This window comes from Zootoca vivipara, chromosome 7, assembly GCF_963506605.1.
Source record: "Zootoca vivipara chromosome 7, rZooViv1.1, whole genome shotgun sequence".
NCBI classification, from domain to species: Eukaryota; Metazoa; Chordata; class Lepidosauria; order Squamata; family Lacertidae; genus Zootoca; species Zootoca vivipara.
The window spans coordinates 54,140,151-54,157,597 of record NC_083282.1 but is presented as its reverse complement, the minus strand read 5'-3'; the positions used below and the strand labels follow the sequence as shown (position 1 = coordinate 54,157,597).

Below are 17,447 nucleotides of genomic sequence, written 5' to 3'. Positions count from 1 at the left end.
TCTTCTTTCCAGAGAACACCAACCATTCAAAAATAATATTTGAGTTAGAATGCGGAAATCTACATATGCATACCTAACATTTTTCACAGGTATTTCTTCAGAGGAGGAAAAAAAATGCTGCCCAGGAAACAACCCCAATCAGGTGGCAATGCGTAATAGACTACTGTTGTCAAAAAGAAAGAAGTAACACAACAATAAGGTATTACTGTAACTCTCCAGGGACACATCCATTAAATATCCATCATAGCCAAGAGATAGACGAAAGCTGGAACATCTCAGCAAGCAGTGTTATCAACTTTGCCAAGACTCCCTGAAAGAAAAAACCTCAGAATGTAAGGCTTGTGCACTAAGAGTCAAATTATACATGATGTGGCAGATCCGATATAATGGATCTCCTGTTGGTTTGGGGTTTACTTTGACAGAGTCATATGGGGCTACAAATTTGATCACAGCAGCGGCGCAACAGAAGGGGATGTTTAACCCTTGTCTCTGCTTCTTCCCCTACCAATATCCCCCTCTTGAAGCTGCTGTTAACCCCACAGAGGGAAAACTAGAGGCATCTAACCTTATTGCACCACTAATAAATTCCACTGGTAGATGTGCACAGCAGAACTGTGGGAAGGATGACTGCAGCACCGGGTCACAGACACCTTAAAGGAATGAGCAATCTATATCAACTGAGCTTTAAGCACCTAATATTGACAAAGGTCCGTATAGTTAAAGCTATGGTTTTCCCAGTAGTGATGTATGGAAGTGAGAGCTGGACCATAAAGAAGGCTGATTGCCGAAGAATTGATGCTTTTGAATTATGATGCTGGAGGAGACTCTCGAGAGTCCCATGGACTGCTAGAAGATCAAACCTATCCATTCTGAAGGAAATCAGCCCTGAGTGCTCACTGGAAGGACAGATCCTGAAGCTGAGGCTCCAATACTTTGGCCACCTCATGAGAAGAAAAGACTCCCTGGAAAAGACCCTGATGTTGGGAAAGATTGAGGGCACTAGGAAAAGGGGACGACAGAGGACGAGATGGTTGGACAGTGTTCTCGAAGCTACAAACATGAGTTTGACCAAACTGCGGGAGGCAGTGAAAAACAGGAGTGCCTGGTGTGCTATGGTCCATGGGGTCACGAAGAGTCGGACACGACTAAATGACTAAACAACAACCATTGATTTTAAAATGGGAGTGTAGTTTGTCAGAACATCTGCCCCCCCCCTTGGTGAATACAGAACACCACTGTTACCAAAGCAGATGGTTCTGAGTATCACCTCACCACCACACCCACCAGAGTGAAAGCAATTAAAAAAAACTAAATTCCTTTTCACTGTAGTAATGCTGTGCTTCTGAGCACCTACCCCAGGCATAAGCAAACTCGGCCCTCCAGATGTTTTGGGACTACAACTCCCACCATCCCTGACAACTGGTCCTGTTAGCTAGGGATGATGGGAGTTGTGGTCCCAAAACATCCGGAGGGCCGAGTTTGCCGATGCCTGATCTACACTACATTGCTGCAGTTTTGGGTGGAGTAGGCCAGGGAGGCTAACCAGTGGCCCCTACACATGTTGTTGGACTGTAACTGACAACAGTCCTGGCCATGCTGGATCGAGAGGACGGGAGCCCACAGCTTGGCCAACCTTTGAGTAGATAAACTGCCTGAAGAAGGAAGTTTGTATCATCTGATAGGCTAGAATGTCACATAAACATCTGTACTGAAGAGTGGTTGTGTCTATATGGTGGACAGACACTATGTCAAATTAGACAATACAAGATGTCTAATTCACATGTCTCTTTCATTTTTAAGAAATGGCAGGCACATGCAGGTGGTGTGGCAGGGATTGTACTCCCATCAGAATTGGGATTTCTTTTCTTAGTACCAGATATATATATATATATATATATATATATATATATATATATTGCTAACTGTGGAACACTATTAACAAAACAGGGTAAGGGAACTGTGGAGAGATTTTATGCCAGACCAGCATCCCCAGGGCAAAGAAATGATGTGTCTCATTGTAGTAAGTTATCGTAGTATTTTCTGAGGGTTTACCAAAGAGCTCTATATTTAATTATTGATCCTGTGCCCAAAATGGCCTTAGTATCGCCAGCAAGGCCCAGAAGCCTATCTCGCTTCATCCCAGAAAGGTTTTGCTCATGTAGTATTTAAGGGCTTCGCTCATGGCCACAAGATTTACTCAGGGCAGAGAAAGAGCACAGCGGAGGGTTGGTATACTATATACAAGTGCTCACTCTCTGAAGCTTGTTGTTGTTTAGTCGTTTAGTCGTGTCCGACTCTTCGTGACCCCATGGACCATAGCACGCCAGGCACTCCTGTCTTGCACTGCCTCCCGCAGTTTGGTCAAACTCATGTTCGTAGTTTCGAGAACACTGTCCAACCATCTTGTCCTCTGTCGTCCCCTTCTCCTAGTGCCCTCAATCTTTCCCAACATCAGGGTCTTTTCCAAGGATTCTTCTCTTCTCATGAGGTGGCCAAAGTATTGGAGCCTCAGCTTCACGATCTGTCCTTCCAGGGAGCACTCAGGGCTGATTCCCTTAAGAATGGATAGGTTTGATCTTCTAGCAGTCCATGGGACTCTCAAGAGTCTCCTCCAGCACCATAATTCAAAAGAAGCTTAAGGCTGGACAAAGCCTCTCCCTTCCTAAACCTTATCTCTCTCCCTTTATCATTCTAACCTTAGCAGGCAAATTCCTCCCCAGGGTATAGAATTTAGGGTATAGAATTTAGCAGTTTAGGGCTGCTTCCATACTGGGTATTTAGTGTGGCATCACCTTGTATTTTTCATTTGTTCATTCATTCATAGATAGATATAGATAAGACATACAATTTTTTTGGGGGGGGGAGGTGGGGTTCCACATGATATTGTACTCTACTCTTTTACTTTCAACGCTCATGTATTTTCCCAGTGCTTCTTCCTTTTTCTCTCCCTCCGCAACAGAAAATCCGACTTCTTTGAGAAGAATGTTGAGACACGCCATGCCCTATACTGCTCCATCTTTTCAAAGACAGGTAAACCTGTCACATATTCACTGTAGCCTTTGCTATAGTGGGCACCATGTATATCCCTGCCAACATTTTAAAAAATTATCTTTGAATTAGCACTAAAATTACTTTCCAGTTATTTTTTTAAAAAATAAAAATATTAGCAAAACCCTGCTTAAATTATAAAGTGTTATAGCACTGTAACACTATAATGCATATTTTAAAAAGACAGAAACCTTTCCAGTCAGCACCAGCAACATGTTCCCCCCCCCCACCAAATTAAACAGTTCCAATCTACACTGCTAATTCAAAACAAACATTAAACATGCTGGGATTCTAGGTTGTGTGTGTGTGTGAGTGTAGTAAGGTGCAATCAAGCTTAAATTAATAAGCACTTAGTGTGAAATAAACAATTGGTTTTCATTTCATTTTGAAATCCCAAAGGGCTGTTCAGGGGCATTGGAACTTCCCCTTCTTCACCCACAGCAACAAGGTGGGGGAGGGGCGATCTCGTGGGATCAACATACAGTAAAAGTTCTATATTCTGCATAGTGTGGAATGCCAATTGCATTTGAAATCACTAGCATCCCTCTGGAAGCAGCCTAGGCTTAGACCAGAAAGCTGGTTTAACTTTGGTCAAAGGCTCCTTTTGAGGAGCCCAGTTATAATATCCAGAACCAACACCATTCTGTGAGTTGAACACACACTTTCCTGGCCTCTCCCCAATAATTATCCCTACCGCATATAAGTGGCCATATCAGAATTTGGTACTGCCAGGGCCGGATTTAAGTTTGATGAGGCCCTAAGCTACTGAAGGTAATGTCCAGCTGTCTTTTGCCAAGAACAAATTGTCACTGTTTTTTGTGTTTAATATATTCTGTATGGTCCTAATAGGTATCTAAAGCCATTTGCACATGCAGAAGTAAGGCACTCTATATATAAAAATGAACAAACCAGTGATATTTTAGGGAGCAGGCTAATAAGGTTAAGAGAAGGTTAAGGGGTGATATGATAACCATGTTCAAATATATAAAAGGATGTCATATAGAGGAGGGAGAAAGGTTGTTTTCTGCTGCTCCAGAGAAGCGGACACGGAGCAACGGATTCAAACTACAAGAAAGAAAATTCCACCTAAACATTAGGAAGAACTTCCTGACAGTAAGAGCTGTTCGGCAGTGGAATTTGCTGCCAAGGAGTGTGGTGGAGTCTCCTTCTTTGGAGGAATGCTTTGATGGTGTTTCCTGCTTGGCAGGGGGTTGGACTGGATGGCCCTTGTGGTCTCTTCCAACTCTATGATTCTATGATTCTATGAATAAGCGGGGCCCATGACTTACATCATAGGAGCCTACACAACACAACACAAAACAAAACAAAACACTGTTCCTGTATGTAGGTGTTATTTTATTTGTTTTTTTATCATATATTTTGGAAATGTGCATCCAGGTTTCTTTTCCTTTAATTTTTTGGGAGGGTTAGGGTTAGGGAGTGGGACCCTAAGCTATAGCTTGCTTAGTTTATACGTAAATCCAGCACTGGGCACTGCACACACAAATGGTGTCATGCAACAATTCTGAAGCTTCAGTGCAAATGAGAACAAACTGCAGGGAGGAGGGTGGACCAATTGATCTGAGTGCCCTCCCTAGCAGCAGCAGCAGCATTGGTGATAAACTTTGTATGGCCTCATTGTCATCCTATAGTGCCCCAGGGCAGTTCACTAAAGGCTGCTTCACAGCAATTATAGACAGCATAAAAGCTGGAGCAGGACCCAGGGACAGGGAGGAGGTACACTAGCATCCCAAAGGATCTGTGAAAATGTCAACAGGGGAACAGTAATTCTCAAAACATGCACTTACCTGCCGAAGGAAGGAAGCCAAATATGTATGAATCATAATAAAAAGAACCAGGACCTCTGCATTTCAAAGCAGTACCGATATATCTTTTGAAGAACAACTATATAATGAACTGTATGCTATTATTACTGAAACAGTGAGGTAGGGTCATGATTTACATTCTGTTTGAAAATTTCATCTACAAACTGCAACAAATATCTGAAAGCTTCTGACCCAGCACAGCTAGAAGGGTAGAAAACCAATTTGTTACAGTGCCATGTGATATATTTAGTGGCACCAAATTTATTACAGGGGCAAGTGAAAGTGCAGTGACAAAGAGGATAAATCCTTGAACCCCAACAACAGACTTAGTGAGACAAGACAGCAAGCAGGACAGTGAGAGCCCCTCCTCTGAAGAGGGTTCACAGCTACTATTATCAATAGGAGTAAAGCCATGCCTTTCAACCTTTGGTTAGACCACCTGCCCCGGTCCTTTAGATACCATGGATGTTTATGTCCTTTAGATACCATGGATGTCCTTTAGATACCATGGTCCTTTAGATACCATGGATGTCCTTTAGATACCAAACAGTGTTTGGCAAAAACAAAAACAGGAAGAAAGAAAACTACATCACTTGCTGAAAATGTTTTGCTTCACTAAGCATTTTAGACAATTGACTTGACTCAATGCTAGTTATTTGTTTTGTATTTTATGATCTTATAATGTTTTGTTTAATTGTATCACCATGATATTTTGATGGATATTTTTAAATACAGTATATAGTTTATAAATAAACTTATAATTAAAATAAACAAAATCTAGCTTGTAACATTGGTGTAACAAAGATGACCCAAAGGTTTCATAGCCATGTCAAAGGACTCTAAGATGCATGCACAGGCCAGCACTTGTTGACACATCACTTTCCCCTTTGCTGTTGTTCCATTGTTTATCATCATGCACTTCCATGACACATGATAAAGTGCATCCTTTGCATGCAGAGCAGTGCTGGGTTTAGGGTGGTATGGGCAGTTCCCCCGCGCAGGGCACCAAGCTGAGGGGGTGCAAAATTGAGAGCATGTGCACAATGAAAGGGAGGGCTCTTTGACAAACTTTGTTCCAAAAGGAATTATTGTGAAAATAATAAAAAATATGTAGAGGTGTGCCACATTTTTTCCTCACTAAAGTTTGCCCCTGTGCAGAAGTTCAGGTTCAATTTCTGGTACTATTTGACAAGGTAGCAAAAGACCCCAGCCTGAAATCCTGGGCGGTCACTCTCACAACATATTTGTGCTAGATGAATCAATGGTCTGGCTTGGCAGAAGACTTATTTTCTATGTTCTCCATGGAAGCAGTTTTCTAAAATAGTAGCTTTTTTATTGACTGCACATCCTCAGTAAAATACAGAAGCAAGGCTTCAAAGTGGAAAGCTCATTCAAATGCCCCTTAGCTATGATGCTCCTCAGGCAAGTCAGACAGATAGTTCCCTCTCAATTGCATCTTAAGGTTGTGGTGAGGAGTGCGTGTCTGAGGTCCTTGAAGGAAGGATAGGATACTGTACTTAGAAAAAAAAATAAGTGGTGCATTTGAGGCACTCTTCTGAACACCTTGCCCCACAAAAGAGATGGGAAGGATCAAACTTCAGCAGTGCACATTAATTTTTTACTTCAAAAAAACAAAAACATAAAATCCACAAGACATTTGGGGCATTTTCAGACCATTATTATTTTCAGGTGGGACCCAGTAACTTTCTGCGCAACCTGAGGTTGAACAGGTGCTATTTCTCTACAATTTTTAAAAATAAATGTTTCACTAATTAAAGAGAAAGAATGGGATAAGGAATAAAGCAAGGCTTCCACCCAAGTCAGTCACTAAAACGGTACCTGTGCCATTTTGCATCTCATTGAGGCACATGCTTTTCTGTGGGAAAATTGATGCTTCAACAGAAAAAAGTGGCATATTAGGGACTGTGCCTTCTCCCTGCTAATATCAGACTGTATACAAACAAGACAAATACACCAGTTGCTGTTCTACAACCCTCGCACAGCCAGCCAGTTAACTATCCCCAAAAATGTGTGAATTGATGTCATAGTGACAGACACCCTACAACCAACTTTGTCAAGTGAATGTATGCATGGCATTTGAAATAGGAGGCCAGCTAAACACTCAATGCTGCACCAATAGCACACAGAAGGTTCACAGAAAGGTTTTCCAAACTGCCGTGCTTGGTATCTCTCTCACACAGATAGAATTGCAACATACAGTGAAGCTTATTGTTGTGCCACAGATCAAGGCAAAGAGTGCACCACTACGTTTGTTCTTGGCTCCCCTTGATGGCTTAACTCAGATTTCCCACAATGTAGTGAGAGACTTGAGATCTGAGCAGTTTCCACAGTTCTTCAAACAGAGGTGGAATCCCTTTTGTGGAGGGATGTCACACTCTCCTGGAAGAGAGAAAAAGTGGGCATCTGCGTTGCCCTGTAGGCTATCTGGGTGAATTTCAAAGCTCAAGTGTAAAATGGAGGGAAGTAAAAATGTTAATCCCAGCTCACCAACACTCCACAGTCCTGGAAACACAGCTTGCTATTGTACCGGTATTTTCTTCAGAGGACTAAGGAGTTCTAACTTCAAAGCCATCTTATACTTCAGAGAATGACCCACTACCCATAGCGCTGCTGGTGTATTTCAAACCCAACCTATAAAACCTAAACCAAGGGAACCACAAGTTATATTCCATGCAGGCACTAGATGCAGAATATATACTTGTACAGATGCCTTTCCATTTCTACTGAGGAACTGCAGCTCCTGCTAGTTTTGCTACTGTGCTAGGCTATGAATATCCATGGGATCAGGCTGCAACATACAGGGTACAGTACATTCAGATGTGGGGAATATTGCATTAGTTTCCCTGGCTATGATGCCAGAGCTCTTGTCCCATTTTCTAATGTTCTTTCTGACCAATGTACCAGGAAGGACTGCCTCTCTCCATATGAACCTACCTGAACCCTGAGATCATAATCCAAGGCCCTTCTGAGGAACATAACAGACTGGCTGTCTTCTGCTGGCAGCTTGCTGATGGAGAATGTTATAAAATGATGGATTATAGCCAGACAAAACTTGACTATCAAAATCACTCTAGAGATAAGAGTGGGCCTTTTCTGCAGTGGCTCCGTTTGTGGAATGCTCCCTCTAGGGAGGTTCAGCAGGCGCCTTCATTATGCACCTTTAGACGCTAGTCAAAAATGTTCCTCTTCACCCAGGCCTTTGGCTGATTAACTTCCAATACACTTTTAAATGTGCTGTGGGAAGAGGGGTTATTTGTTTGGTCTGTTCTGGTTTTTATTATTTGTGTGTGTCTCTTATCTTGCATTTTTGTGTTGTGAACCACCCTGGGCTCTACAAATGAAGGGTGGCATACAAATTTAAATAATAACAACCACAATGCTAGGGACCCAGGTGGCGCTGTGATCAGAAGGTTGGCGGTTCGAATCCCTGTGACGGGGTGAGCTCCCGTTGCTGGGTCCCAGCTCCTGCCAACCTAGCAGTTCGAAAGCACATCAAAATGCAAGTAGATAAATAGGAACCGCTACAGCGGGAAGGTAAACGGTGTTTCCATGTGCTGCTCTGGTTTGCCAGAAGCGGCTTTGTCATGCTGGCCATATGACCTGGAAGCTATACGCCGACTCCCTCGGCCAATAATGCGAGATGAGCGCGCAACCCCAGAGTCGGTCACGACTGGACCTAATGGTCAGGGGTCCCTTTACCTTTACCCACAATGCTAGATTTCATTCACACCAGTCAGTGTGGTGCGACAACAACATTGCACAATTCCCCCACTCTTCTTGCACATGCGTGCTTCCGTTCCCGCATGATAACAGTAGGAAAGAACAGTTCACATAGAGCCCCAGGTTTTATCATTTTAATCCTGCAATTACGAGGATTATGGAGGCTGCAAACAGACCCCCCCCCCCCCGAATCAAGTAACATGGAAATGTTACATAAAACATGTGCTATGTTCCATTAGATTTCAGGAAGTGGCTTTTATGCCATGTGAAAGTTGAAATATAATGCAGAATTTAACACTTGGGGAAGCTTTGGGGAAATGGAATAAACTGTCATCTGAATGCAGCCAGAATCATCTGTACTCTGAGCATTCTAACTTGCAGGGAGTGGGAGGATTCCTTGCCCTTGGCTTGCTGACAAGTGGCTTTGCAGAAGACTGCTCAAATCCTTTCTGCTCACTATTTCACACCTTTACTTATGTCTAAAAATAACATTGCATGGAAGGGGTTTGCTTTGCTGTTTTGCATAGTGAATGAAAACAACAAGATGACATTTAGGAGATATTGTGCAGGTGGTGGGGATTCAATCCAGATATTCAACAATGCTCAGACCAACGCTTTCAGAGATAGTAAGAGATCATTCCCTCCCCAAACACAAACATTCATAGGTGTGTGGATGATGGGGCTTAGAGTATGATTCAACCTGATGTTGTGGGTTTCTGCCCCCTCCCTCCCTCCCTTCCTTAATATGACAGGCTGGTGCAAACAGGGAAGTAAAATTAATGAAACACATCAAAATCCCATTGAAAAGAAATTCAAGCAGCATTACCCTATAGAGAGCTGCAATTCAGCCCTGAGTCATACTTCACAACTAGATCTTCATATTGCAGAATAGCTTCAGCACCCCAAGTTTCCTCCAAGCCTTTAAGGCAACCAGCATCCTACACTCGAGTATTCAACATCCTCAGCTAATCAACCCTTTCTTGGCTCTCCTCCCAGCTCTGTCACTGCACCTCCATTCTGATTTTCTGACTTGTAATAGCCTTCATTTAATTCTAAGGCTAGATCTGCACTCTCTCTGGCTTGCAACAGCCTTCATTATTCCAGCCTTGCCCCACTGCACTCCAACTTTACCAGAATTAATGCCCCACTTTGGGAGAGGGCTGTGGTTTCATGATGCGAAATGCAACCTGCAAGAGGCTCCTTCAATCCCTGAAAACTCCAGTTAAAAGAGCACAGGAGAGCCTGGGCGGGGAAGATCTCTGGAGGCTGGACACACCAACAATAGGACCGAGGCTCTCAAAAGGCAGCTCCATGTTATCTTTTTGTATTGTGCACACATTACTGCTTTCCCTCCCCTATCCTCCCTGCACAGGGAGTGGTGTTAGGTAGGGCTGAGCTACGCCATGCAAAGTACCATGGCTGCCCGTTAGCCTGAAGTCACACCAGGCAACAGAAACAGCTAAAAAGTAATCTTCCTGCACTTTTAGAGGGAGCGGAGATTTATTTTATTTGTTTTAGCTGCTGAACAAAGTCAAGCTGTAACACTTCTCTTCCCTGGGCTCTATTAAAGGCAGGCACTCCTAAGGCATGGTAAATGCGGCACACAGGTCTGAGATCAGAGATGGGGAACCTGCAGCTCTCCAGATCTAACACCCATCAGCTGAAGCTGGCGTGACCAATGGACAGGGATGGTGGATGCTGAAAGCCAGCAACACCTAGTGGAGGTTCCTCAAGAACAAGGCACACTCAGAAAGGAAATGGGAAGGGAGGCAACAGGAGGAACAAAAACCATTTTACCCCAGCAACAATTCACTAGCAGATGGGAGTTTCCCCCCAAATGAGGTTGTGCTTTCCCCCCACCTGTCAGGAGACTGGCAAAAACTCAAGACAGGATTGCCTTGACGCTAATGGGGAGGGGGAGAACAGGGTGTGCTTCCATCTGCTACAGCCATTTGGCAGCCCTGATTACCAACTGTGTCAGACTGCAGGGGTTCTGCACAGCTACCCATAGGAGGAGTCCCTGGTGTCAGCTGCTCAGAGGGGGGAGGGAAGAGGAAGAGAAAGGGGAGGTCTCTGGGGAGTGTGGAAAACACCATTCAAAGACACACACACACCAGGATCCTATGCAAGAGTACTACAAAGTAATCCCAATGAGTTTAATTAGATTTGCTTCCAGGTAAATGTGTAAAGGATTGCAGTCTTAAACCTTTTGGGGTGGGTGTGGAATTCTCTTAGTTACTTAAGGATGTGGCTACTGCCTCTAAGCCCCCTCCCCAAATCTTTGAATAAAGAAACATGGGGGGGGGACATTGACTCCATCATGCTTCCTGGGGGACACAGAAAAAAGAACGCCACTTGGAAATAAAAAGCATTGCTTCCATTTCCTCCGTTGTTTATTGCCTCAAAAGACACACACAACGCATGCTAAAGGGAGGCGTAGATTTTCTAATCGATGCGACTCTGAATAATGTGCGGCGGGGAGAGGTGAGTGTTAACTCCTCTCTCTGTGCGTGTGCGTCCGCCACACTAGCAACCCAAGCAGCGGGAGCGGAGAGACAGCCCAGCGTGGTTTGGGGCATGGGATGGGTGTGGAAGGCACACATTCCGCTGTATGCACGGGTGCATCGAAGCAGCGGAACAAGTTACACAAGCGTGCCCTTTCTCCTACTTTCTCGCACCACCACCGAACCTCACCTGCTGGCGCGCTATGCGGCCATGGCCCCCAACTTGTCCCCTCTCCCTTCCTTCTGGCATGCCCACTAACGCAAGCCCTCCCCGACTCGCCAGAACCACCCGGCCTCTGGTCCTGCAGAACCTTGACCCACCCACGCAGCGAGGGCGGGGAGTCTCCTTCCGCCGCTCCCCCGCACGAAGCCCACCCCCCTCCTCCTCGGCCGATCTCCGCAGTGGCAAGCAGCAGAACATTCCTCCAGGCGCCCCACTTTGCAACACACATTGCCAAACACTTAGAAAGACCTCCTCGGCTGGGCGGGCCGTGAAGAGGACCTGCGGTGGGAAGGAGGGGGCGGCCGGGCACGCTCTCCTCGTCCTGCCGCGCCCCTCGGAGGCGACCGATTAGCTGGCATTTTTCGAGCTCCCCCGCTCTCCCTCCTCCTCCTCCTGCATCCGTCCGTCTGGCTTCCAGCAGTCCATTTGTCAGCGCCAAACAGGCGCCCCCGCCCCGCCAAGCAGCGAGGAGGGACCCAGCCAACACCCCCCACGCCGCTGTTTTCAAATTTAAACGCCTAAACGGTCGTCGTCGGTGACACACAGACCCAGTATTGTGCTCCAGACCCGGTAAATAATCAGGTTACTGTGCTAAAAGCCCAGGAGGCTGCACAAACACACACACACACCACGCAAACAAGGCTACAGGTTCGTATCTGGCATACTGAACTGCACAGACCTCTCGCGCTTTCCAACTTGCTTGCCATCTTCCCCTGCTTTTTATTTTTAAAGAAATACTGAACACCACCCAAGAGAGCGGGATCGGGACCCCATGTGCAAGGAAGGCGCTGCCCGGGAAGCGCCGACGCCCGCAGGGAGAGCGCGCGCTCTGGCTGCGCGCCCGCTCAACCCCGCGCGCCTTTTACTACGGATCGGCCAAGAGGTCGAGACTTTAGTTTTCTTTTACACCCCTTCCGCGCCCCCGCGATCCGCTGAATGAGTCTTTCTCTCACACTCCCCTCACACGGGAGAAATTGCTTCAGGAATTCAGCCCTCCTTCCCGCGCCTCCCACCCCCAGCCCGGCCTCTAACCACCACCTTTGCTAACAGAGGAGTGTTGTAATGTTGGGGGTGTAATCCTGAAACGACGATTCAGGAAGATAAGCCTGTCAGGCGCGGTTACACCGCCTGACAACATTTCTGCATGCAACAGAGTAGTAGTGGAAGGATTTCTCTTTTTTTAAGTTCAGTTTCAACATCGCGGGGGAAGAAAGAGATAAAAGGCTGGGAAACAAGATATTCTGCACTCTTCTTTTTTTAAGGCAGTCTATGAACAAACCCACAGAGCAACCATATTACAGTTGTAAGCAAAACAAAAAACCCCACCATCAACAGGCATGTGATGCAGCTTTATTACAGCTACAGACAAGACGCCGACTATAATCGTTAATGGATTTCCGCAAACGCCCCGTTGCTCCGCACAAAAACACACTCTTAAAAGAAAAAGCAAAACCAACCAATTGACCTCAAGGAGCGCCCCGGATTTTCCATCGCTAAATTATAGGCGGACAAACTGTTGCTTTTATTATGCACGTTTGTATTACGAACCTCCCTGTGATTTCCGTATGAAGGGCGGCGTACAAATTCAATAGATAAATGAAAATCAACTCTGAAATACTCTCCCACCCCGCTTCCTGGGGGCTGCGCGAAAAACCGGCCAGACAGAGGATCTTCCCGGGCCTGATCGCTTCCCGGCGCCTCGCGATTCCCATGCAAAGCGGCGGCTCCTCCGCTCCGCCCCACCCAAATCTGCCTTCCTGCTCCATCTCCTCCCTCCTCCCAAGTTTGCTTCCTGCGGACCGAGCGCACCACGAGCGGGCATGGAAAATATGTTTGCAACACTTTTCCATCCTCTGCCTGTTCCCCCAGTCAGGCTGCGGGGGGGGGGGGCGCGTCCCCCTCGCCAGGCCCTGGGGTGAACGCGAAAAGCGGGAGAAGGAGAGACCCGTAGGATGTGGCTTACTTTGGGCGCCCCTCTGTAAGCAAGCAGGCGGCGAGATTGCCGTGCCGGGTTCCTTTCCGAGAGCGGCGGGCTCCGGCCCCCGAGAACCCACCCAGCCACTCCAAGCGTGGCGGCTTCGGCTTGCTCGCAGCGTCCGCACCCGGATCCGCGACGGGCAGAGCAGCAGCGGCTTTGCGCGGCGCCGCAGACCAAAGCGGCTTCGCAGCTGCCTTTCCTCCGCCCCCAGCCAACCCGTCTTTCCCAGACTGGGAAAACCCCCTGGATTTCTAAAGGAGGGAGGGAGGGAGGAGGAGATCTGAAAGGGGTGGGGTGGGGGAGAGCCCTGGGAAACTCGATTCCGGATCCTGCTGGTCTCTCGCTCTTCCCGAAGTTTGGAGCGAGTCGGGATCCACCCCGGAGTGGCGGGAAACGGCCCCAGTCCAGACTGCGGGGATCTTGACAACTCGGCGCGCTTAGTGAGCAGACACGAACCTGCGGGAAGGCGGCTCCTCGGCGCGGTCTCCGCGTTGCCTCTTCGTCCCTTTTTAAAATCCAGCGTTTTGTGAGCCGAGTCCCTCCTGCTCCGAGCAGCGCGAGCTTAAGAAAATGCTCGTCATGGCAACGCCACTGCCTAGCCCGGCCAGACTCGCACCCCCCGCCCGCCCTTCTCCAAAGGAGGAGGGACTCTCTTAAGGTGGAGCAGGCAAAGCCCTGACGCCTCGGAGCTTTTTAAGGGGGAGGAAGGGAGATGCAGCTCCCAGAAGATCGCCGGAGGGGTTTTGCTCGCGCGTGCGACTCCCCCCACCCCTCCCGGCATGTAGGGAGACAGATAAAACTCTGAACAGGATCAATGGAGGGCTAGGGAGGAATAGGGAGAATCGGAGATGCCGGGCTGGTTTGCTTTTTCTTTCTCTTTTAATTGCACGCTGCTGCAGGCAATTATTAAACACCGCTGCTTTGGAAGAAAAGGCAGCTTTTAGAACAAAGTATCTCTCGATTGCGGCTGCTTTCTTTCCGCCCACCATGTTCCTTTCTCCCAGACCATCTAACTTAACCAGTAAACAAAATATCTATATAATGATCGCAATAACATAACACAAAAGTGCATAGCTACGTTGTTATTTATGCAAGGCTTTGGAAACAGTGACGGGGTTCTTAGAACTACTCTTGCATCGTAAAGTAGATCAGCCACCTGCGACGTCTAGACTTTGACCCAATTGCCATAGAGCACCTATCAGCCCGATATCCGTGGATCCTACTTAGAAGAGACCCATTGAAATTAATAGACATTTACTGGCTCATATCCATTAATTTTAATGGCCCTAATCTGAGTAGGAGGCAGAGACGTGTTTTTTGTTTCCATTTTGTAGACAATTTTGTAAATCGTTGAATAGTATAAAAATGTAATATCCTAATCAAATAGATTTGAGTTGGGTTGCACTTCTAAATAATGATTATATGCTTTGAAAGTTACAGAAACTTTTGTCCTTTCTATTAATGGGGGGGGGAGCAAAGGAGGTCCCTGCATTCTTCCCTCTTAAAGTGATACAATTACAGTGATACCTTGGTTCTCAAACTTAATCCATTCTGGGAGTCTGTTCGATTCCCGAAACCGTTCAAAAACCAAGGCACTCAATCGAAAGCTGCGGAAGCCACGTTGGACGTTCCACTTCCGAAAAATGTTCGCAAACTGGAACACTTACTTCCGGGTTTATGGCAATTTGTTCAACAACTACCAGTAAGCCATTTGGGAACCAAGGTGCCACTGTAATTATTTTTGCCTGCCTAGGCTGATACCTAGAACTGCTACTGTGAAAAAAGCAGAAGTGGGTCTCTGGTTAAGGTGGAGCTTCTATAATAGCTGCCAGGCAAGTGGGTTGCTGTTGCTTACTGGGAGGGAGAGGGGAAGAGCGGAAGGCAGTGGGGAGGCTGGCACAGTGAAACTGCACTAGCAGAGCCAATCTGGTACTGCTGCTGGTGCACTTGCACCACGCTAACTCCCCTCCACCTTGCCCCTCCATCCAGTCAATTCACTTGTCGGGCAGCTAGCCCCACCCAACTCACTTGTAGAGAGATCACCACAGCAGATCCTATGGCGGGGTGGGGAACTTGGGGTTGGGAAACAAATGCAGCCCCCCCCTGGCCTATCTATGTGGCTTTTTGGATTCTTTCTCAGGCCACATCCTTATTATTATTAAGCCACATTCAGACAGGAAGGGCACACATCCTTAGCAAGACCAGGATCTGCAAAACAGAATACCCAGGCTTTTTTTTTTTTTAAGATTGTGAGAGGCTCAAGTACTGAATATTCATTTGAGTTCCTCCCGCTCTGCTCCCTGCTTGCCTATTCCCAAGCTTTCTTCTCACTGCTGCACCCAGTGTCAATGTCAATTTTTGCTCAGTTGAAATGTACTGCTTGTAAGTGTTGGTGTGTCCCACTCCATGTGTGAGGCCTGGAGCAATTGACCTCCATTAATAAAAGTCTGATAACAGTACAGCAATTATAGGAGGTGGAGATTTTGTTACCCTGAGCTTCCAGAATGGGGTGGCTACAAATTCAAATAAGCTGTTAAATAAAACCTGCTGGGGGGGGGGGGGGCGTGATCAAGAGGTACAACTAACAGATTGCTTCAACTACCTCTATAACCCCTTCTACTTTTGGCCACTTCTGCCTACCATTCCAATGCACAAATAACATATACCGGTAGTCCCAATTGCCATTGATTCTTCAGGTGCATTGTACCAGTACTTGCTAAGAGACAGAGTTGTGAATCAGGAAGTCCACAGTGTGAATCTTGCCTATGCCATTAACACATTAGGTGACCTTGGGCAAGCCATGCTCTCTCAGCCACAGTGTCCCCATCTGCAATATGGGAGTATTTGACTAAACTAAGTTGTTCATTAATTTAATTTAATTTAATGAGTCATGTTAGGGGAAAATGTGGAGTATAAATTAAAAATAATAATAATAACAGTAATAATAGCAATAATTATTTTATTTACAAATTTAGATCTTACTTTTCATGTACAGTAGTTCTTAAAGCATCTTATAGCAGTAAAATATACAAAATTTAAAACATTGCTTAAACCTCCTAAATTTAAAATCTCATGGAATTAATATGTAAAAAAGGGAGAGAAGCATTCAGGGTGCAAAGCCCTCTTGACTAGGCACCTGAAACTCAGTAGGGATGGAATCTGTCTTGTAGGTGGGATTTCCATTCCAATGGGGCCACAACACTAACTCTTGTAAGGATTACAGCTGGATAATGCATGTGAAGCACTTTGAACACTTGAAAGCACTGTACAAATGTTAAGTTTCTTATTATCCTCTCCCTTGTCTAGCCCCCTAAAATTTCCTTTAGATGGCCACTCTTCTCCTGAAGTATATTGTAACCATGGGGTTAGGGAGAATCCATATCAGGTTTAAGGTGGGGCAAAGGAAATATCCCATCCTAGTCCTCCTGATAGGGATAGGGATTTACTTAAGATCTCTCCTCATTCAGGAGGGGCGGCAAGCAAGGGGGCGTGTATCGGCCCCCTGCTTCAGCCTGTCCCTGCTGCCGCGACAAGCCTCTGGCTGGCCAATAGGGCCGGGCCAGGGGCGGGGTTAGCAGGCATTTAAACCGGAGCGGCAGCAGCTGAATCCTCCTTTCTGCTGCTGCATCCCGACGGATCTCCTGCCCACCCTCCCTTTAGGTCTTCCCTTTGTGTGTGTGCTTTGACCTTGCTATGGACTTCAGTTGGTTGCCTTGGTTGCCCAAGGGGCCTGGTAGGAGTTTTTTTTAATCCATTTGGCTAATTGGCCCTGGCCTCTTGGTTTTTTCGCCTACCTCATAGCAATTCGTCACAACTTCTTTCGGTATTTGGCGGTTAGGCATTGGAATATGGAGTTGTCTGGTGAGTTTGAGGACTGGGTGTGGCTATCATCCAACCCTCCTCTTATAGGGGTATCCCCTTAAGGGATCCGGCGGTCGTGGATCCCGTCCGATGCCCTGCTGGGGCTAGGGCCATGGCACGACCCCCGGTGGCACCAGGGGGAGCTTTCAGTTGTATTTGCATCAACAGGCTCCTCCCTCAGGGTGTTAACCTTATATGACCCTCCGCTGAGTGGGGTGGAGTCATGCTTGCTAGGGTGCCTAAGCCAATACCTCTCACTTGCTCTA

General features: G+C 46.6%; 1 protein-coding gene across 9 annotated transcripts in view; it reads right to left on the bottom strand.

Moving 5' to 3' along the window:
• ATP2B4 (ATPase plasma membrane Ca2+ transporting 4) overlaps positions 1 to 13,939 on the bottom strand; it is a 181,939-nt gene extending 168,000 nt beyond the window's left edge. For 3 of the 9 annotated variants that reach the window (XM_060277058.1, XM_060277064.1, XM_060277065.1), the window contains exon 1: positions 13,777 to 13,938. The gene's annotated coding sequence lies outside the window, so the exon portion shown is untranslated. The other 6 variants (XM_060277063.1, XM_060277066.1, XM_035121392.2 and 3 more) reach the window with 5 other exon arrangements.
• Positions 13,940 to 17,447: the final 3,508 nt, after the last annotated feature.